At 38.0% G+C, this 22,764-nt stretch overlaps 1 pseudogene; it reads left to right on the top strand.

The window, feature by feature from the left end:
- The first annotated feature begins 2,598 nt into the window (after window positions 1-2,598).
- Window positions 2,599-20,333, top strand: LOC138988901 (cytochrome P450 1A1-like; annotated as a pseudogene).
- The last annotated feature ends 2,431 nt before the right edge of the window (window positions 20,334-22,764 follow it).

Genomic DNA, 22,764 nt, shown 5'->3' with positions numbered 1-22,764 from the left:
TAGTTCTGGATCTGGCACCTAGTAAGGGGATAAATGGTCACAGAAGCAGGAGAATTTTCACAAAATCAGCACGCTGCAAAGCCGCAGCATGGTGACATTCTCACTGTTTTCTTCCTGAACTGAGAGAAAAAGAAAGGTTTGCAAATTGCAGCTGTTGCGTTGATTAGGGACTCAAGTTTTTCTTGTTAGTTTAACTGCACATTTTTTTTTCCCCATGAAAAGAAGTTGATCTTTAACTTTCAACCCCAAAGTTTATTCCTTAGGAAACAATGCCAACCAAGTGAGTGTAATCAGCCACATTTTATCTGTGAACTTGGGAAGGTGAAACAATCAAATAAGATAGGTAACAAGGTTTTTCTTGCATATTCAGCGTGGGAGAGTTAAGATACACATTTCTTTGGTCCTTGGTGCCTTTTTTTTAAGTGGAATGTAAGTGTAGTGCTTTTTACCACGCTATCATTTTCTTCTGAACTGGAAAACAAATTCATTGCTGCTAGCAAGGATGCCTCTCAGTGTGTATATGTATCTATGTATTACATATATATATACATGAAATCGAGTGCTGGTGTACTCAAAAACCCAAAAAGAACTGAATATTTACACTGGCCAATGAGTATACTGCCCACCAATGTTATTTGTCTCAAGAACTAATTTGCCAAGTGTGAAATTCAGTTATATTCTTTCAAGGGAGAGAAAGTTTTGTATTCTCTCTGTAGTTACTATAAAACACAATAGCTGGACTTCCCTTGTGGCAGAGTGGATAGAACTCTGCCTGCCAATGCAGAGGACATGGGTTCAATTTGAACCCTTGTCTGGGAAGATTGCGTATGCCGTGAAGGAACAAAGCCCATGACCACAAGTCCTGAAGCACTCACAGCCTAGAGCCACCCACTGCAACCAGCGAGCCTGCGTGCTGCAGCTACCAAAGCCCAGGTGTCTGGAGTCGGTGCTCTGCAACAAGAGAAGCCTCCACAGTGAGAAGCCTGAGCACTGCAAGGAAGAGTAGCCCCCATTCGCAGCAGCTAGAGAAAGCTGGGTCCTGCAGTGAGGGCCCAGTGCAGGCAGATAAATAGATAAAATCTTAAAAATGCAATAACTAACAAAAATATTCTTCATGTCTATTAAACTTTATTTTGCAGGGGAGAGAGGTATGACCCTCTTGGTAACAGAAACCAGTTTTAGCTAGTTTAAACGGAAAAGAATTCAGTCTGAGGACAAAATCTCATGAAGATGCTAAAACAGTGAATACAAAGTCATGAGACCACTCTCTATCTTTTATTTCTTTTCCTTTTTACTTCATTTATTTTTCTCACGGTTTCTTAGGTCCTCCTGGCAGGTAAAATGTCCCCAGGTTTTACTTTCAGATTTATGTCTTATAGACCTAGCTGCCCAATGAGAAGATGAACCTTCATAGTCCCAGTTCCATATTCCTAAGGTTCATCTTGGACTGAAGGCTTATCCTTGGATCAACCATCTGTGACTGTACGGACAGGTTTCAAACCAGCAGAATTGCTTCAGAAAGTCACTTTTACAAGCAGGCTGAGAAGTTTAAGAATAGACTAGGCAGACAGCCAATTAGATTTCTACTAAATGGCTTGTAATTCACCAAGTACTTTTAAAAATAATAATAATTTTATTTGTTTATTTATTTTTGGCCATGCTGGGTCTTTGTTGCTGCATGGGCTTTTCTCTAGCTGCAGGGAGTGAGGGCTACCCTTCCTTGCAGTGCTCTGGCTGCTCACTGTGGTAGCTTCTTTTGTTGCGGAGCATGGACTCTAGGCACCCAGGCTTCAGGAGTTTTGGCATGTAGGCTGAGCGTGGCTCCCAGCCTCTAGAGCCCAGGCTCAATAGTTGTAGCATTCGTGTTTAGTTGCTTTGCTGCACGTGGGATCTTCCCAGATCAGAGATCAAACCCATGTCTCCTGCATTGGCCAATAGACTCTTACTCCTGAGCCAGTTGGGAAGCCCTAACCAAGTACTTTTTAATGATGATTGCATTTCATCCTCACACAATGACAGATGACACTATACACAGTTTTTTAATAGCACTTATTACTTTGTAATCTCATTTTTGTTCTTCTAGTTTCCTCATTAATCTGTGAAATTTTGTTTTGTATTTTTCAGTGCCTGACATTGGGGTGTTTAATAAATATTTGTTGAGAAAATGTATGACTAATTTTTGTTAAGTAGAACACAGGTGAGACAACTGGGATGCACTTAGATTAAGTGACAGGATGAAGATTCCCCCAGCTAATGAGTATGAAATCAGGTTCTGTAGCCTCAATCCATTTGCCACCCACCAGGCTGCTTCCTACAGTGAGTTATCCTCTTCTGTCTATGATGTCAACAACTGACATGAAAGGATTTAGTCTGATGGTTAGATCACGCAAATAATAGAATTGAGATAGACATACAGTGAATTTTACAAGAATTTAATTTTACCCTGTTGGTGCATTGTTTAATAATAGTTTTCATCTAAATATAAAGAGTCTGTACTTTTCTCCTAAATGTTTACATGGAGAAAGACTACTTAGTCTGTGCTTAGAATAGCAAAAATGATGGTTAAATTTTTCTATTTTAGGTGTTTTATACCTGAAAATGATATTCGGCATGGCAGTCACTTCTGGAGAGGTGACCACTTCTCATAATTTTGGTGATGGTTTTTGTTTTTGTAAGAGAACTAGGAAACAAAGGAAGGAAGGAGGTGTTTCCTCCTGGCCCATGGTCCCTCCCCATCGTGGAAAATCTTCTTCAGCTTGGAGACCATCTTTACCTTACATTCATGGAAATGAGGAAGAAATATGGAGATGTCTTTCTCATCAAACTTGGCATGGTGCCTGTCCTCGTGGTGAATGGGATGGAAATGGTGAAAGAAGTGCTACTCAGAAATGGAGAGCATTTTGCAGCCTGACCTAACGTTTAACATTTTCTTTCCTGGCACAATGAAAGAGTCTTACGTTTTCAATTATGGGGAGAATTGGACACTTCATAAGAAAATTGCTTCCAATGCTTTACGAACATTTCCTAAAGCAGAAACAAAATCCTCCACCTGGTCTTGCTTACTTGAGAAACATGTCATCGAGGAAGTCTCTGAGCTGGTAAAAGTTTTACAGAATTGACTTCCAGGAGTGGCAGCTTTGAACCTAGAGGTGCTATTACCTGTGCTATGGCCAATGTTGTCTATACCCTTTGCTTTGGCAAGATGTATGACCACAGTGATGAGGAGTTTCTTAGAATTGTTAAAACAGATCATGACTTACTCAAAGCCTCCAGTGCTGCAAATCCTGCTGATTTCATACCATATTTCCGATACCTTCCTTTGCGAATTATAAATGCTCCCCAGGAGTTTTATCATGCCCGGAATCAGGCATTTATTCTCTACTATTTATTACTATTCTCTCTATTTATTCTCTATCAGGCATGTTTATTGCTCTACATATACGAGATCATCTTACAACATGATAAGGTAAGGGTTTAAATGCATGACGGGACAAGGGATTTGGTGAGGAGAAAAATAAGTGGTGAATGCATTGAGAACTCAGACAGTTGTATGTACTACCCTGGTTCTTTTACTGTTCAGTTCAGTTCAGGTCAGTCACTCAGTCGTGTCCAACCCTTTGTGACCCCGTGAATCGCAGCACGCCAGGCCTCCCTGTCCATCACCAACTCCCGGAGTTCACTCAGACTCTCGTCTATCGAGTCAGTGATGCCATCCAGCCATCTCATCCTCTGTCATCCCCTTCTCCTCCTACCCCCAATCCCTCCCAGCATCAGAGTCTTTTCCAATGAGCCAACTCTTCGCATGAGGTGGCCAAAATACTGGAGTTTCAGCTTTAGCATCATTCCTTCCAAGGAACACCCAGGACTGATCTCCTTTAGAATGGACTGGTTGGATGTCCTTGCAGTCCAAGGGACTCTCAAGAGTCTTCTCCAACACCACAGTTTAAAAGCATCAATTCCTCGGTGCTCAGCTTTCTTCACAGTCCAACTCTCACATCCATACATGACCACTGGAAAAACCATAGCCTTGACTAGACGGACCTTTGTTGGCAAAGTAATGTCTCTGCCCTTCAATATGCTATCTAGGTTGGTCATAACTTTTCTTCCAAGGAGTAAGCATCTTTTAATTTCATGACTGCAGTCACCATCTGCAGTGATTTTGGAGCCCCCCCAAAAAAGTCTGACACTGTTTCCACTGTTTCCCCATCTAATTCCCATGAAGTGGTGGGACTGGATGCCATGATCTTCGTTTTCTGAATGTTGAGCTTTAAGCCAACTTTTTCACTCTCCACTTTCACTTTCATCAAGAGGCTTTTTAGGTCTTCACTTTCTGCCATAAGGGTGGTGTCATCTGCATATCTGAGGTTATTGATATTTCTCCCGGCAATCTTGATTCCAGTTTGTGCTTCTTCCAGCCCAGCGTTTCTTATGATGTACTCTGCATAGAAGTTAAATAAGCAGGGTGACAATATACAGCCTTGACGTACTCCTTTTCTTATTTGGAACCAGTCTGTTGTTCCATGTCCAGTTCTAACTGTTGCTTCCTGACCTGCATAGAGGTTTCTCAAGAGGCAGGTCAGGTGGTTTGGTATTCCCATCTCTTTCAGAATTTTCCACAGTTTATTGTGATCCACACAGTCAAAGGTTTTGACATAGTCAATAAAGCAGAAATCGATGTTTTTCTGAAACTCTCTTGCTTTTTCGATGTGATGTAGTTTTTCCATAATGAACCTCACCCAAACCATTAATATATGTGAAGTCCAGTCAGAGAGATTATAGGGCAGTATTACTTAGTTCTCATGTGGGGACCCAAAAAAGAACTTGGAACTTTTTGAAATCTCAGAATTTCCTTACTGTGGAGATAAGGCTCATACTTGAAATATGAATCTGTCCTTGGCTGATGAATGATGATCAACATGTAAATGGGTTTCCTGAAGAAATGACCCAATAATTTTGTTTCTCTAATTTTATCTCTGAAACTATGAGGTCTTAAAAGAATCAGCATAGCTTTTTCAGAAAGTTCTTTGAATAATTATAAGGAATGTCCTATAGGAAGCTTCCAGTTTAGTCTCATATTCTTCTTGAGTTTCTTTCCGATGGAGAAATGAACTTTGAGATCATAACACATGTAGAAACGTTTTCCAGATGACAGAAGCAAACCTTTTTGTGAGGCCATTGAAATGTTTTGGCCCAATTTGATGGTCCACAAAAAAGAAAATTTCTCTCTCGAATTATGTAAACACTAGAAAAAATCCTAGTTGTTAGGGAACTATTTCCTGAGAATAAAGCATTGGGGGGAAACATGAAAAAGTAGATAATTGAACAAATGAAGAGAGTGTGGACTTAAGTCCCATCTGATTAAAAGGAATGGGCAGAAAACAATCTGTATCAAGGTACCAGCCTGGAATTCTAGATCAGATACTGTAAATAAAACAGTTTGTGAAATTCATAAAATTTTTTTCCTACTCCCTAACCTATCCCAATACCACCTCCTTCTGCCTGGTGATTATAGTAAAATTCTTACAATAGGTTTGAAAACCTTTATATTTATTGCTTAGCATTTTCTCTATAAGTTAACCTCTAATTTTTCTAAGTGTGCTTCTAGACATAGGCATACTCTTTATTGATTGAAAAAAAAAACTTTTAAGAAGAAAATTGAGTTTGGTAACTTGGTTTTCTTCACTACACTCTTTTATGATTGATCATTACCACTGACAAGCAAAGTTAGTTGCAAGATTTAAAATGATCTACTTATATTCTTTACATTCCTAAGTTAATTGGGTTCATTTCAAGTTACATGGTAATATGGCTCTTCCTGCATGAGAGTCGTATGTGCTGTAAAATGTAAGAAGCGATGAATAATCATGTTAAGGTTTGTGTCCTCAGGACCATATCCAAGATATCACTGATGCTCTGATTAGTGCATGCCACAACAAATATGCTGTCGCCAAAATAACCATCTTAAATGATGATGAAATTATAAGCACTGTGAGTGACCTCGTTGGAGCTGGTATGTATGACTATTTATCAGTATTTAAGGTGAATGACAGTTAATCACAATTTTCTGTTTTCTGCTATAAAGTATTTCCCTCTTTTGATATTGGCCATTTACTACTCTTACATTAACTACATCCCACTCCCAGTCCCTTTCCCAACCCATTGACATTTATTCTTAATCTGTTTAAGTACTGTTTTTTTGTCTTATGTATTCTTATAAAATGGGCTTGATATTTTCATGTACTAGTGTATCTTCTTATATTTATCATGAACTTTAATATATGTAAATTACATTGTTATTTGCATCTCCTTTCTAACCTTTTTCATGAAACCCTATATTTTTAAGATCCAATCATGGTTGTTAGGTGTATTTCTAATTCGCTGCTTCTAACAACTGCATAGTATGCCATGGTCTGTACCCTCCCCACATTTTACAAGTCAGTGTCTCAGTAATGCAGATATTGAATATCTTGCCAATGCTAAGATGACCATCTTTGTGTATCAATTTTGTCTTCTTTTTCATAGTACTCTTATGTTATGAACAGAATTTCTGGGTCACATAATAAAAGGATTCTTGAGTTTTTCATACAGATTGTCAATATCCTTTTCAGGAAGATAATTTATATCGCTATCACACCACTATCATTCTTAACACTTCAGTTTTTTTTTTTTCTTCTTCTTCTTAAACCATTTTTACCTATTGATGAAAGCAATTTTCAGGTATTGAGGTCTGGGGAAGTTATCATGGTGGGCACATGATTTGGCTTCAGCTTTGTGCTCAAATTTGGACAGGGCTTCCCAGGTGACTCAACAGTAAACAATCCACCTTTGAATGCAGGAGACCTAAGAGACGCAGGTTCCATCCCTGGGTTGGGAAGATCCCTTGGGAGGAGGCATAGCGACCCATTCAAGTATTTTTGCCTGGGGAATCCCATGACAAAGGAGCCTGGTGGGCTACATACAGTCCATAGAGTTGCAAAGATTTAAACATGACTGAAAAGACTTATTCACTTTGAAGATAGGGATAATATATCATCCTCTTCCTATGATACCAATTCTAGCACTCCTTCGAAGATGAAATTTCCTTCTCAGACACCATGTCATGCTGACTCACTGAAACCTTGAAGGATGTACCCCTCTCATGTTTGATGCTTGTTCTTTGTTCTGACAAAATATAAAACTGTGGTTCAGGAATCTGTAATGGAGCTGGACGGTCATTGTGGACATAGTTTCAGACACCTTTCTGCATCACTGAGAACTTGAATTTTCTGTGATATATCAAACTCAAGGACAACACCAGCCATTTTCAAAACAATATCTGCTAGTAGCTGCCAGCTACAAACTTATGGTTTGAAGGTTTCTCCTTGTAACTAAGCAACTATTTCGGACCTTAGGCAATCCTTGCTTAACAACCACACTTACTTCTTGCCAACTCCAGCCATAATTCTTGACAGACACCTTATGTAACTTTGCAGTTTTTTCCTATACAAACTTTCCCCATTTTAATTCTGGGGAAACACAATTCAAGTGCTTCTTGAATCTGTCTCCTGGGCTACAGTCCTCAGTTTAGCTCAAATGAAACTCTGTTCTAGGGACTTCCCTGGTAGTCCGGTTGTCTGGTTGAAGAACTAAGATCCCACATGCCTTGTGATATAATATTGTAACAGATTCAGTAAAGGCTTTAATATGGTCCACATCAAAAAATCTTTTTTTAAAAAAGCTCTCTTCTATCCCTATTATAGATTGTTTATTATTTGTGCTGACACTATCAAATTTCTTATAGTTCTTGTAAGATACTAGACTGTAGAAAGCAAATTCCCTTAGTATACCAGCAACAACAGCAAAATTCTAAAGATGTTTTAACAGTTTCATTTTAGGTGGAATATTCTTCAGATTTGTATTCTCCTTTCTTCTTTATGCTGTAGTTATTGGCAATTTAATTCACTTTTTTCCTAGGATCTACATATTTGTGTTCCTGAATTTCCTTTGCAAACAGAGGCATTTGTTTGTTTCTATTATTTTTCCTCATGCCAAAATAAATAATAGGTTGCTTAAGCCTTGATACAAAAAAAAAAGTTCATGATGATCAAAATCTGAATCCTGATATTTATCCAAATAGTCCTAGGTCTTGGATATAATGTTCATGGCTCTACAGTGTGCAAAATCAGTGTCTTTTATGCAGCATTCATGACTTGTTTTGTTTTCTTTTAATAGCAAATAGAGACAATATATTCTGAATAGAATTCCATGTTCTCGTACCATGCTGTACGATACTATAGACACCATTGTTGGCAAATCCATTTGGGCAATTTATTTTCAGGATAATTCCTTGCACTATGAAGTCATGTTAGAAATTTTATGGCATAAGAACTGTTGAAATCTACTGGCTCACTGCAAGAGATTGCCCTGTTCAAAAGATGTAAAACCAGGTCTTGAGAAAAGATGTTTGGGAAGGAGTTCTCTTTGCTCTGATGCTAAATTTGGGCATATTTCTTGCACATGTTGTGATGCAAGGTTGTTTAGAGAACAAACAAATTCTGAAGTCCCAGTGCAGTGAAACCACAAATTTGAATTAGAGACTCACTTTGTCTCTTGTGTGGTCCTGGTAAAATATTTAACCATCTCTGTGCTGCATGTTTCTCATCTCTAGAGTGAGACTAATTACAGCCCCCATTTCCAATGACAGGGCAATCAAGTGATCACTATTTGGAATTATCACTGTTATTGTTGTCATCATCATCATGAAAACCTTAAATGTTATATTAATTTAACCATTCATTTTTGCTACTAGATTTTGTAAGATTTAGTAGAAAATGCAAATAACATTTTTAATGTTGGCAATAGTGTTAGTCACTCAGTCATGTCCAACTTTTTGCGACCCCATGAACTGTAGCCTGCCAAGCCCCTCTGTCCATGGAATTTTCCAGGCGAGAATACTGGAGGAGATAGCCATTTCTTTTCTCCAGGGGATCTTCCCAACCCAGGAATCGAACCCTGGTCTTGTACACTGCAGGCTAAGTCTTTGCAATCTGAAACGTTAGGTCATCACTGAATTGAATTTACAATTAGAACAGTCTAGAAAAACTGTTTAATGTGATATTTCTGACTGTAGGTTTTCAAGAAAACTGATCGCATTCTTTGATGTGAAGTCATCCTTGAGAAAAGATGAAGTTTTATATAGACCTTTTAGCTTTAATTTTCATAATAAATGAAAAGCATCTTACCAATGTATAGATGATATCAAAAGTGAAGACACCGTGTTTAAAGAATGAATTTTTAAAATAAAATAACTACACTAAAAGTTAGTATTTCAAAAAATTGAATGTACTCAACCTTCCATTATGCACTTATACAAACTTATGGCCTTGAAGCCAGGTAAGTCCTAGTTTACATCCCACCTGTCTCTTCTGAGCTGAGTCACCTTAAGCAAGGTCCATAAGGTCCTCGAGGCACAGTTCTGTCCTCAGTGAAATGAGCATAGAGCAGAATAAGCATTCAATAGCTATTTATGATTTAAGACATTATTAGTATATCTAGATCATAGCCATTATAACAATGGTTTATTTTGTAGTGAGCTATTTCCAATGTTTTAATTGGCCTTATAGTAATATCTGTACATTAAAAGTTTTAATTTTATCTTTTACTGTGGTTGCAAGCCCCTTAGATGAAATTTACTATCCTAAATATTGTTATGTGTACAATTCAGTAGCGTCATGTACATTCACATTGTTGTGCAACAGATTTGTAGAACTTTTTCATCTTTTAAAACTAAAATTCTATGCCCATTAAACCCCAATTTACCCTCCCCTCTCCTGCCAACCCTAGGCAACTACTTTTCTAATCTGTTTTTATGATTTTGATGACAGTACCTCATATGAAGAATCACACAGTATTTTCCTTTTGTGACTAAGTTGTTTCATTTAGCATAATGTCCTTGAGGTTCATCCGTATCATAGCAAGTGGCACCATCTCCTTCTTTTTAAGGCTGCAAAATGTTCTATTGCATGTATATACCACACTTTATTTATCCATTTGTCTATCAATCGATGTGTGGATTGTTTCCATCTCTTGACTATTGTGAATAATGCTACCATGAACATAGTTTTACAGATCTTTTTAAGTCCATATTTTCAACTGTGTTGAGTGTATTTTGAGAAGTGAGGTTGATCAGTCACATCGTAATTCTTTTTTAAGTATTTTGAGAGCTCTTCATATTGTTTTCCATAGCGATTTCATCATTTTACATTTCTACCATCAATACATTAGAGTTCCATTTTTTCTATATTCTCACCAACATATGCTGTTTTCTGTTTTATTGATAGTGGCTATTTTAATGGGCAAGATATTAAGCCTATATTTTGAAATAAACCTTAATGTATAATTGTATTTGCAAATACAACTTATAATTACATTTATAAATACAAATTACAAATACAATTGTATTTGTAAATAATAATTATAGCAAAATCAGATCTTCAATTTACTTTGTATTTGAATACTAAGAATCCAAGGAAAATAATCTACATATGACTGCTCATTAACAATTATTAATAATTGGCAACTACTAATAATTGTTAATGAGCAGTCATATGTAGATTATTTTCCTTGGATTCTTAGTATTCAAATACAAAGTAAATTGAAGATCTGATTTTGCTAATACCTTTTCTAAGATACACTTTCTCTTTATTTTCAGGGTTTGAAATAATATCAACATGTATATATTGGAGCTTTCTTTATTTGATATACTATCCGGAAATTCAAGTCAAAATTCAAGAAGAAATTAGTAACATGCTTTCAGATGAAAAATATAATTTTTATGAGTATATTTTCATTTTAAATTAAAATTTTAAAAATCTTTTTTTTTTTCCTCAGATGGAAACACTGGGATGAAATCACCGAGGTTTGAAGACAGGAAAATTTTACCCTACACAGAAGCTTTTATAAATGAAATATTCAGGCATACCTCCTTTCTCCCTTTTACTATTCCTCATTGGTAAGGATATGCTTCTCCTTTGGGACAACAACTGGTCCCAAAGCGGTGTGGGAGGAGTGTGGAATCTAAAGCATTAGAATGAATGAAGGAAGTTCTTCAAAATCTATATTATGTTAATATTATTTTAATATTTTATTTTATTTTGAAACTCTTTAATGAAATTTAAACTAGAGCAAGGGAAATTATGTGAATGTTTCCCATAACTAAATTATGATGCCATTAACTTTCATCATATATTTACTAATTAAGGGGAGGGAAGAATATTGAAATTTGGAGCAATGGATAATCTAACCATAATTTATATTTGGCTATTAAGTATTATACAGGCTCACTTAACTTACCCCCATGAGCAGCCTTAGCCACCTGTTAATGTGATATGGCTTCATTTTCAATAGCTAAGAATTTTGCTAGACAATAGATGGAGGAATCTAGTGTTGCCACAAATAGACTGAACAGAGTATACATTTATAGGTATTTGAAAATTTACTAAACTTTATGCCAGACTCTCCAGCTCCCAAAGGCATGCCAGTATAGGCTAAGTAGATAGGCTTTATTAAATATGTATGTAAACAACTCAAGTTCTAGTAGTTCAAACTGTTTCCATTCCATATAGTTAAGATAAAAAAAATTAAACTCTCAGTGTTTTTTCTCTTCCCATCTTTAAATAGTGAAAGTATGGGAATGTCTCTCACCGCGTGTGGTAATTGGCACAGCAGAATGCAGTGGCCTCAGCCCAGGGACCTCAAAGGGGAAGACCACTAGCTGAGCAGTCAAACCCAGACAGTTAGCCGCTCAGTCCCCTGAATTTTGCCTCTCCAGTTTGCTCTCCATATTTCACGTGATGCTACCTATTCACAGTGATCTCTTTCCTTCAGATCCCCTTTCTGGTTGAAGCAGATTTCATCTTTAACTTAATAAAAAAGTGAAGTGTTAGCTACTGAGCCATGTCTGACTCTTTGCGACCCTATGGACTATAGCCCACCAGGCTCCTCTGTTCATGGAATTCTTCAGGCAAGAATACGGGTGTGGGTTGCCATTTCCTTCTCCAGGAGATCTTCCTGACTAAGGGATCAAATCCAAGTCTCCTGCATTACAGGCATATTCTTTACCATCTGAGCCATCAGGGAAGCCCCTCAAAAAGGTCCTACATTTAAAGATGCAGCTCTTCTGTCTCAAAGGCTTCTGTAGGGTGACTTTGGGTACTACATAAAAGAATACAATCTACAAGCTTTACTAAGGAATAAGGAACAGACAACAAATTTACCGGAGGCATTTGGGGTGAAATGAAAGTGATCATATACTTTGGGATTCTGAAAACACATCTGAGGACCTCACTAATAAGGAGAAACATATTTTAGAAAATAGGTATTCATTATATTATTAAAAGTGAAAAAATGAAGTAATATATAAACCAAAAAGATCAGATGCATTGGCCAATGAGAGTAGTGTGATATGACCCAAGAATTTTAGCACAAACATATTAATAAAAGGCATTTTATATATATCATTTGGGACTAATCCATTCTATACTTGGATATTTACAATTTTCCAACTAAAAGGACCAGAGATCAAAAAGCAGAAAATAAGTTAAAATGAAATAGATTGAAGCAAAACAATGTTAGGTAAAGGGGATGAAATTTTTGCTATTACTTGTACCATATGTACACACACATGAAGGTTAAACAGTACCTTAATAAGTATTTATTGGATATACACTCTTTTAAAAGTTGTATAGAAAGGCACTTTTATATGGGAAATTTTGGAAACATATATACAGAAAGAGAAACTCTACAATGAATGCATTAATATATTAAGTCCTCCTTTAGAATATATAATCATTCATATTTTCATGTTAGTGAAATCAAATTTTACATGCTAGGTTTCCAAAGAGTAGGAACATGTGCTTTTTTATATGGATTAGAATTTGAGCAGCTGAATCCACAGAGGGAGTGACAGGAATGTACTGAGAAAGGCAAGTGGCTACATAGGAACAGGTAATCCTTCCAACAAATAGGTCCATCCCTTTTTTTGGTCTTATCCTTTGTTGGGTTTTGAGGACACCCAATGAGTAATATCCATATTATTTGCCAAAGTTCAATACCAACTACAAGATGAAAGGTCAAAGAGACTTTCAAATATTAACTTTCTAAATTAACAGAACTAGTTTGCACAGTTTGGCTGAGATCTAAACTAAGGAGGCTTAGTCATAGTTTTCACCTGGATTAGACATACTTCTCCACTCATACTCTGGTGAAGTTGGACGACTGCAGTCTTCCTGGGAAGTATGAAACTGGCTCCTCAGCTTAGTCCATTAATAACTATAGATGAGATATACCTTCTCTACAGGTTGGGTAATCAGAAGAGAGAACCCAGATGTGGCTAAGACAATTGTGTCCAGTGACCGTTCTCAAACTTATCACATTGAAATGTCACTGAGAGTGAGGGCCATTTTGGAAGTTAGGGAGTACCATATGGAAACATAACATGACAATCTAAGCCATGCATAATCACAGAAGTATAAAGGGGAAAGGTGTACAGTATGCATAAAGAAGTCTGAGTATAGGACTAGAAAAATAAAATACTTGTTCTAGAAGCAACTTAGATCCTCCAGGTGCAACTTAGATCCTCCAGGTACAACTAGTATCATTTCACAGCTAGGAAATGAAATCATAGAGTAGATATGAGATTTGCCCAACATCTCACTTAGAAAAATATCTAGAATTCAGATATTCCTAGTTCCAATTCCATTCCAGTTCCTAGATACTTCTATCAAGTACTAACTGATGTATTTTTTTTAATCTATTAGTAAAAGACAAAAACATGCTGTATACAAAGAAAATTCTTTATAATTTCCTTAAAAGTTTCTGGTTGTAATTGCATGTCTACTTATGACCAACTCTGTCATAGAAATACTGTGATGATTTTCTGGAAATTTTAGCTCATAGCAATGCCCTCAGTGTATTAAATGCTCAATATGTCTAACAAATACAAAATAAAGAATAAATTAGTAATTTGACAATAGGTAGAAGATACATCAATTAAGGAATGAATGGAGATTTATAGAGATGTCATATCATTATTACAGTAAAAAATAACTTTAATGGCTCAGTGGTAAAGTATCCACCTGCAACGCTGGAGACACAGGAGACACAAGTTCAGTCCCTAGGTTGGGAAGATCCCCTGGGGAAGGAAATGGCAACCCACTCCAGTAATCCTGCCTGGGAAATACCATGGACAGAGGAGCCTGGTGGGCTACAGTCCAAAGGGTCACAAAGAGTCAGACACAATTGAGCGACTAAGCACGGAGCTCAGAAAAAATATATCAATTTATGAATGAATAGAGATTTACAAAGATGTCATATCATTATTACAGTAAAAAATAGCATTAATAAAAATAGTCCATGCAGTGCAGGAAGCAGCTTAGTGATGGGTTATTTGAGTTTGCAGGATGTGTTATAATGCTGTATTTCTCTTTCTTATAGTACTACAGCAGACACTACTCTGAATGGCTGTTTCATTCCCAGGAAAACATGCACCTTTATTAATATGTATCAAGTAAATCATGAGGAGTAAGTCACCATTTGCTTTTGAACTGTGGTGTTGGAGAAGACTCTTGAGAGTCCCTTGGACTGCAAGGAGATACAACCAGTCCATCCTAAAGGAGATCCAACCAGTCCATCCTAAAGGAGATCAGTCCTGGTTGTTCATTGGAAGAACTGATGTTGAAGCTGAAACTCCATTACTTTGGCCATCTCATGTGAAGAGCTGACTCATTGGAAAAGACCCTGATGCTGGGAAAGATTGTGGACAGGAGGAGAAGGGGACGACAGAGGATGAGATGGTTGGATAGCATCACTGACTCAATGGACATGGGTTTGGGTGGACTCCGGGAGTTGGTGATGGACAGGGATGCCTGGCGTGCTGTGGTTCATGGCGTCACAAAGAGTTGGACATGACTGAGCGACTGAACTGAATTGAACTGAAGTCACCATTTATTTCTTGAGATAAAATTTGCTTAGTTCTTTGTTTGCTCTTTATTAATTTGGGAAAAGTTTTCATTCTTCTTAACCAAACTTCATCCCCTCTGTTTCCCTTGAAAGAAGTTGAAAAGAAATTCAGTTTTCTTTCCTCACAGATAATGGGAAGGATGAAATCTTAATACAAATTCATTCAGAGTAAATTGAATTTCAAAAGTGGGCTTACAGGGAGAGATGTGAGCCAAGGGCTTCATGGGCTCACCCTCTACATGGGTAAGAACAGCCCATATTTGAAAAGCAGCCTGAAATTCCCCATTGGAGTATAAGCCACTAAGCAGGGGTTTGTTTTTTCTCTCTCTCTGTCTCTGTCTTTGTTTATTTGCTTTTTCCTCAACCTAAGCACCTAGGTCAGTGCCTGGCACATAGTAGGCACTCTAAATATTTGTGAAGAAAATGCAGCTAGAGGCTTGCCTGTATCAATTACAGAAGGGCAGGCTGAGCTGAAAGTACCTCAGGCAGTGAAAAATGAGACTGATGGGTGGTGATGGCCGTGGTGGAAGAGTACAACTAATATTTAGAGACCCCTGCTGTGTTCTGGGGGCTTCTCTAGTGGCTCAGTGGTAAAGAATCCCCCTGCCAACCTGGGAGACAGGGGTTTGATCCCTGGGTCTGGAAGATCCCCTGGAGAAAGAAATGGCAGCCATTCCACTCCAGTATTCTTGCCTGAGAACCTCATGGACAGAGGAGCCTGACAGGCTACAGTCCATGGGGTTGCAGGGAATCAGACATGACTTAGCAGCTAAAACAACAACTGTGTACTGGGTACAAAAAGCTCAGACATATCTACTCTGACCTCAAGAGTAATCCTACATAGTGGTGCTATCATATCCTAGTTTTACTGATGAAGAAACTTTCAGCCCAATTGAGCAAATTACTTAAGATCACATTTTCAGCAGGTAACAGAAGCAGGATTCACATCCAGTGCTAATCCTATTTAATATGCAAATCTGGTTTGATGGAAATTATATGCTCCATGTAGCGAGGGCTTGATGTTTCCAGCAAACTGATAAAGACTGCATTCTTTTCTCTTTTTTTGGTTTCCTTGGCTATACCACATGGCTTGCCAGATCTTAGTTCCCCTACTGAGGGTCCAACCTGGGCCCCAGCAGCAAAAGCACCTAGTCCTAACCATTGGACCAACAGGGAATTCCCAAGACTGCATTCTTATACACTCAGCTAGCCATATGTACAGTACTCTGTATAGCTTCTCCCTCTTTATCCAAGACCTCATCTGACTGATGGCTTAGATGCTAGGCTTTTAGGGAGGGAAATTATTATCCTGTGCTCCTAACAGCACCTTCACGATCTCTGTAACCAGCAAAATGGTGGGATACACTGTATAGTCTGTCCCACTGGAAAGCTTATTGTCAGAGAGATTGATACATCTCTTCTCCACCTAGTGATTACGCTGGATAAACCTAAACATTTTTAAACCTACTGTAAAAAGAAATACAGTCAGTGTAAACTGAATGGTATTTATTTTCTGTTAGTACAACCCTAAGTATCTCAAGTGTTCTAGTATCCTAAGAACTTGTGATTATATTGACTATTGGGTAATGAGCAAACAAGCTCAGTTAACACAGGTGCTAATAAAGAAATACTCTTTGTAAGAAGGCACTTGTTTAAGTTAAATGAGTATGTAATTCAAGACTTGATATTATGGGGAAATTATTCAAAAGGTCACAAGTTCAAGCACGCACTGAACAATGGAAAATATGAAAAGTGATTGTATGTTGAAGCAGTGGGGAGAGGTCATCTGTTGTATCTATCCAACCCAGTAAACTATTGGTGAGCAGGACACTGTCGCAGTGTTATCAGCTCTTTTAGTTATAAACAAAAACTTGGAAATGGAGATTTTCTTGTGGAATCTTCTGATTTTTAAATGTTAGCAGCAATGAATTACTTTTAAAATATTATGAGAGCAAAACGAAGTTTGTTGGAGGACTGAATATCATTTGTAATCCTCCAGGTCTATGACCTCCGGTGCAGAGAAAACAAATTTTTCTCCTAGGAAGAGGGTGACATCTATAGACAAAGAGACCCAGTTCTTCATGAAGTCAGGTGAGTCTCTGATGTATGGCTAAGGATGGAGGTAACACACTCTCAGTTGTGGATGAGCCTGATGCAGTGCTTGTAACAAAAGGTGGAAGGAGGAGAGAGAACCAAATGTGGGCAACCCCCTCAATCAGAGTTGCTTTCAGGAGACCTGGCTCCTCTCTGTGATGATGTGTGAAGGTTATTTCCTAAACACAGTGAAAGAACACCAGGGTGAGGGGTGTGGCCTCAATAGTCTAATCCTTCCTGTCCCTCTTGCTTAAAGCCAAGGAGATTAAAATATTTATTACCTTTTACTTAACCACAATTTTGTAATATTCTATTGAGACTTTTGTGGAATTATTCATTTAAAATAATAAAAAATTAAAATACGTTTCATGTATTTTATTCACTATTTAATGAACCAGAAACCATTTTTGTGAAAAACAGGTATAATTGTACTAAGTTTTATAACTAAATCTGTCAACATATTAAAGGGAATAATGACATATATATCCACAATAATTATCTAATTACATACCTCCATAACTATATACATATACATTTGCATACTCAGTCATGTCTAACTCTTTTCAACCCCTGGACTGTAGCCTGCCAGGTTCTCTGTCCATGGAATTTTCCAGGTAAGAATATTGGAGTGGGCTGCCATTTTCTTTTCCAGGGGGATCTTCCTGACCCAAGGGTTGAATCCACATCTGCACTGGCCGGCAGATTCTTTACTGCTGCACCAGCTGGGAAGCAGCATACCCACGCGTGCACACACACACACACACACACAGATATGCATATGTAACTTTATATACGTTGTTCTGAACTTGTATGAAAGACTTTATCCAAAGCAAAATTATTATGGAGAAGTTGGCAACAAAAGCAAAAGTGATAAAACAAATTCTTAAAAAATTTTTATTTTTGTCTATTTTATACAGAACTATTTGGGATAATCCCAATTTACTTAGACCTGAGAGATTTCTGAATGAAAACAGGGAACTGAATAAAAATCTTATTGAGAAAATCTTCATTTTTGGAATGGGAATCCAGAAGTGTCTCAGAGAAAAGGTTGCACGAAATGAAGTATTCGTTTTCATCACCACAGTTCTGCAGCAGCTCGCACTGAAGAAATGCCCCGTGGTCAAGCTTGACCTGACACCCACGTATGGATTAGTCATGAAGCCAAAACCATACCAACTTTGAGCAGAGCCTCGTTCCATGGGTAGTTCCTGTTCTTAGATTCTCAGACCAGATGGAAGTTTTGTTGTTTAATTTAGAAAAATGTGGGGCTTCAAATTCACTTAGCAAGCAGTTTATTAATAAAATTCATCCCTCTAAGCTCAGTTCAGTTTGTTGTATGTCATCCTAGTGTTGTGGTTTTTTAAGTGTATGGTGTAGCCTGCCTCCTCATATGAGAGCTCTTATCTTATGAGGATATTTTAAGATAATGAAGTGTAATGCGATGCAAGGGTTTTAAACCCATGTCTCATGAGCTGGTGTCCCAAGTGTCACTGTGAGCAATGGAGAAGGGAATGAATGAGCACTGGTAGATGGAGCAAGCAGGCAAGGGGCTTCTGTCTTCCTTCCCTCTGTGCCAGCTTCAATAGACAAATATACTGATATTAGTTTTCAACATCGGGGTCAGAATAAGAACAAAGTTCTGATGTTGAATATATTTCTTTCCACTGGACTTGGAACTAGGTACTCAAGAGGTCCAGAGAAGGGAGTTAAAGTTGCCCAGAGCAGAGGAGAACATTTCATTGGATAATAGATGAGCTGTGCTAGATTTGGAGGGACGGGGGAAAGCATGTAAAGAGGGGATGTCTTCAAAATCCATTTTTATATTGGCTCTATGTTTTCTGGATTATGAATTTAACTTCAGGGCAAATTGGTATTTTTGCAATGTTATCACTTCCTTTTGATAACCTACTAAATATACATGTGTATTAGTTTGCAAGGGCTGCTGCCAAAATAAAATATTAATACCACAGTCTGAATGGCTTTAACAACAGACATTTGTTTTCTCACAGTTCTGGAGGCTGGAGGTCTAAGAACAAGGCGCTGGCAGGATTGGTTCCTCCTGAAGGCTGTTTCTTGAGTCTGTAGATGGGCTGTCCTCATGTTGCTTCGGTCTATGCCCACACATCCCTGTGTCTCTGCTTTTCCTTGTTAAGGACAACAGTTATCTTCGATTAAAGCCTCATCCTAATAGCCTCATTTTAGCTTAATTATAACCTTAAAGATCTTAACTCCAAATGCAGTTACATTCTGAGGTACTAGGGGTTGAGACTTCAACATAAGAATTTAGGGAGGAGATACAGTTCAGACCTTAATACAATGTTAGGAGGAAAAAAAGACAGCAACTAAAACTTTTTCAGTATAGTACCCAGCACTGTGTGCTTCTTTAATTGAATTTGTTAATGAGCTAAGGCATATAAGGGACATAAAATAGACAGTGAAAAGCTACTTTAGACTGAAGGTTTAAGGGGAATTGCATTATAAAGGGCTTGAAATACAAGCAGGAAATGAGAGCATTATCCGGGGTCTACTTGAAATGCAGAGAGCACTTAGGGATAACAACCTAAGGCCATCTAGATAATGGCCATCTTGACCAGGATGTCGCAATGGAAATAGAGAAAGTAAACAACTCACAGACCTGGAGGATTAAAATTAGGACTTCATCTTTCTTTTCCAAGTACACATAAATTCAGCATTATTCTTCGAATAAACAAATTGGATGGCCTGTCCTTGTTTGTAAAAGCTTTTGAAATTGTTTGTATTATTCACGTGACAGTGTGTCAAATTGAAACTATTCTTACATTTTTTTCTGTAAGAAACTATCAAATCTTCTGTGTATGCAATGATAGTGGGGATGACAGGAACACAATAGGAATCTTGCTATCTGTTTATCTGGTATTTTCTTTAAGGAATTGTGTTTATTGAGCCTCTTGTTTTGTTGTTTTTTTCAACAGTTAGCAAATGATTCATTTATTTTAACACATTGTATTGTAAAATGCTAATTTCCACTTTGAGTCTGCTCCTAAGGCATAATTAGTGTACTATTGCACTTTTGGAAAATTTGTGTTTGCAGTTTATGCAATTTTAGACACATGGATAGGACTAAAATGGGGGAAAGAAAGTTTAAAAGCAAAATGGAAATAGCTTTTCTTTGTCATTTAATATGTAACAATAAGCTATTTTTAACTATATATGTTTATCTGGGAAAAGTCATTTATTTTATAAAAATATAATTAGAAGCAACACTGTACCACAATCTTATATTGAAATAAATTAATTGAATAACTTAAATTTATGCTTTCAAATTTTGGTGCTGGAGAAGACTCTTGAGAGTCTCTTGGATTTCAAGGAGATCAAACCAGAAATCCTAAAGAAAATCAACCCTGATATTCATTGGAAGGACTGACACTGAAGCTGAAGCTCCAATACTTTGGCTACTTGATGCAAAGAACAGACTCATTGAAAAAGATTCTGATGCTGGGAAATCTGAAGGCAAAAGGAGAAGCGGGTGGCAGAGGATGAGATGGTTAGATAGCATCACTGACTCAATGGACATGAATTTGAGCAAATTCTGGGAGATAGTGAAGGACAGAGGAGCCTGGAATGCTTCAGTCCATGGGATTGTAAAGTATTGGAAATGACATAGCGACTGAACAGCAACAAAATTAACATAAACCTCTTTAATCATCTGGAAACCTACATGCAGAATTCATTATGAGAGCCAGCAATTGATAACACATGGATATCAGTGGCAATCCAAGATGAGTAAGATCTTTAAAGTCATTATATATGAAGTAAAAAAGAGTAAAGAAATTAGATATCCTGCTACATGCATGTGCATGCTCAGTTACTCACTTGTGCACAACTCTTTGCAACCCCATGGACTGTAGCCTGCCAAGCTCCTCTGGCCATGGAATTTTCCCAGGCAAGAATACCAGAGAGGGTTGCCATCTCCTTCTCCTGGGGACCTTCCCAACCTGGGGATTGAACCTGTGTCTCCTGTATTGGCAGGCAAATTTTTTGCCACTGCACGCAAGTACATATGGATACTTATAACTCTGTGCCTTTCTTGTATTAATAGCTACAGCCCCTTGGGGCTTTTGGTAACACCATGAATATGATCAGGTCAGACTAGAAACCATCCACTGCATGATGTGAGTAAAAGAGAATGTGTATGGTCCCAAGTGTTTTTCAAGAAAGAAAACTTGCACCAAAATTTATAAAAACATTTATATATTCCTACATTTAAATTCTCTAATTTCTCCCCAGTTCAGTTCAGTTCAGTCGCTCAGTTGTGTCCAACTCTTTGTGACCCCATGAATCGCAGCATGCCAGGCCTCCCTGTCCATCACCAACTCCCAGAGTTTACACAAACTCATGTCCATCGAGTCGGTGATGCCATCCAGCCATCTCATCCTCTGTCGTCCCCTTCTCCTCCTGCCCCCAATCCCTCCCAGCATCAGAGTCTTTTCCAATGAGCCAACTCTTCGCATGAGGTAGCCAAAGTACTGGAGTTTCAGCTTTAGCATCAGTCCTTCCAATGAACACCCAGGACTGATCTCCTTTAGAATGGACTGGTTGGATCTCCTTGCAGTCCAAGGGACTCTCAAGAGTCTTCTCCAACACCACAGTTCAAAAGCATCAAGTCTTTGGTGCTCAGCTTTCTTCACAGGCCAACTCTCACATCCATACATGACCCCTGGAAAAATCATAGCCTTGACTAGATGGACCTTTGCTGACAAAGTAATGCCTCTGCTTTTGAATATGCTGTCTAGGTTGGTCATAACTTTCCTTCTAAGGAGTAAGCGTCTTTTAATTTCATGGCTACAATCACCATCTACAGTGATTTTGGAGCCCAGAAAAATAAAGTCTGACACTGTTTCCACTGGTTCCTCATCTATTTCCCATGAAGTGATGGGACCAGATGCCCTTACCTTCGTTTTCTGAATGTGGACCTTTAGGCCAACTTTTTCACTCTCCTCTTTCACTTTGATCAAGAGGCTCTTTAGTTTCTCTTCACTTTCTTCCATAAGTGTGGTGTCATCTGCATATCTGAGGTTATTGATATTTCTCCCGGGAATCTTGATTCCAGCTTGTGCTTCTTCCAGCCCAGCATTTCTCATGATGTACTCTGCATATAAGTTAAATAAGCAGGGTGACAATATACAGCTTTGACATACTCCTTTTCCTATTTGGAATCAGTCTGTTCCATGTCCAGTTCTAACTGTTGCTTCCTGACCTGCATATAGGTTTCTCAAGAGGCAGGTCAGGTGGTCTGGTATGCCCATCTCCTTTCAGAATTTTCCACAGTTTATTGTGATCCACACAGTCAAAGGCTTTGGCATAGTCAATAAAGCAGAAGTAGATGTTTTTCTGGAACTCTCTTGCTTTTTCTATAATCCAATGGATGTTGGCAATTTGATCTCTGGTTCCTCTGCCTTTTCTAAAACCAGCTTGCACATCTGGAAGTTCACCGTTCACATATTGCTGAAGCCTGGCTTGGAGAATTTTGAGCATTACTTTACTAGTGTGTGAGATGAGTGCAACTGTGTGGTAGTTTGAGCATTCTTTGGCATTGCCTTTCTTTAGGATTGGAATGAAAACTGACCTTTTCCAGTCCTGTGGCCACTGCTGAGTTTTCCAAGGCTTTCTTATCTCTCCTTGCTATTCTTTGGA

Source organism: Bos mutus, chromosome 8 (genome assembly GCF_027580195.1).
Source record: "Bos mutus isolate GX-2022 chromosome 8, NWIPB_WYAK_1.1, whole genome shotgun sequence".
Classification (NCBI taxonomy): domain Eukaryota; kingdom Metazoa; phylum Chordata; class Mammalia; order Artiodactyla; family Bovidae; genus Bos; species Bos mutus.
This window is presented reverse-complemented; position numbering and strand designations above follow the sequence as displayed.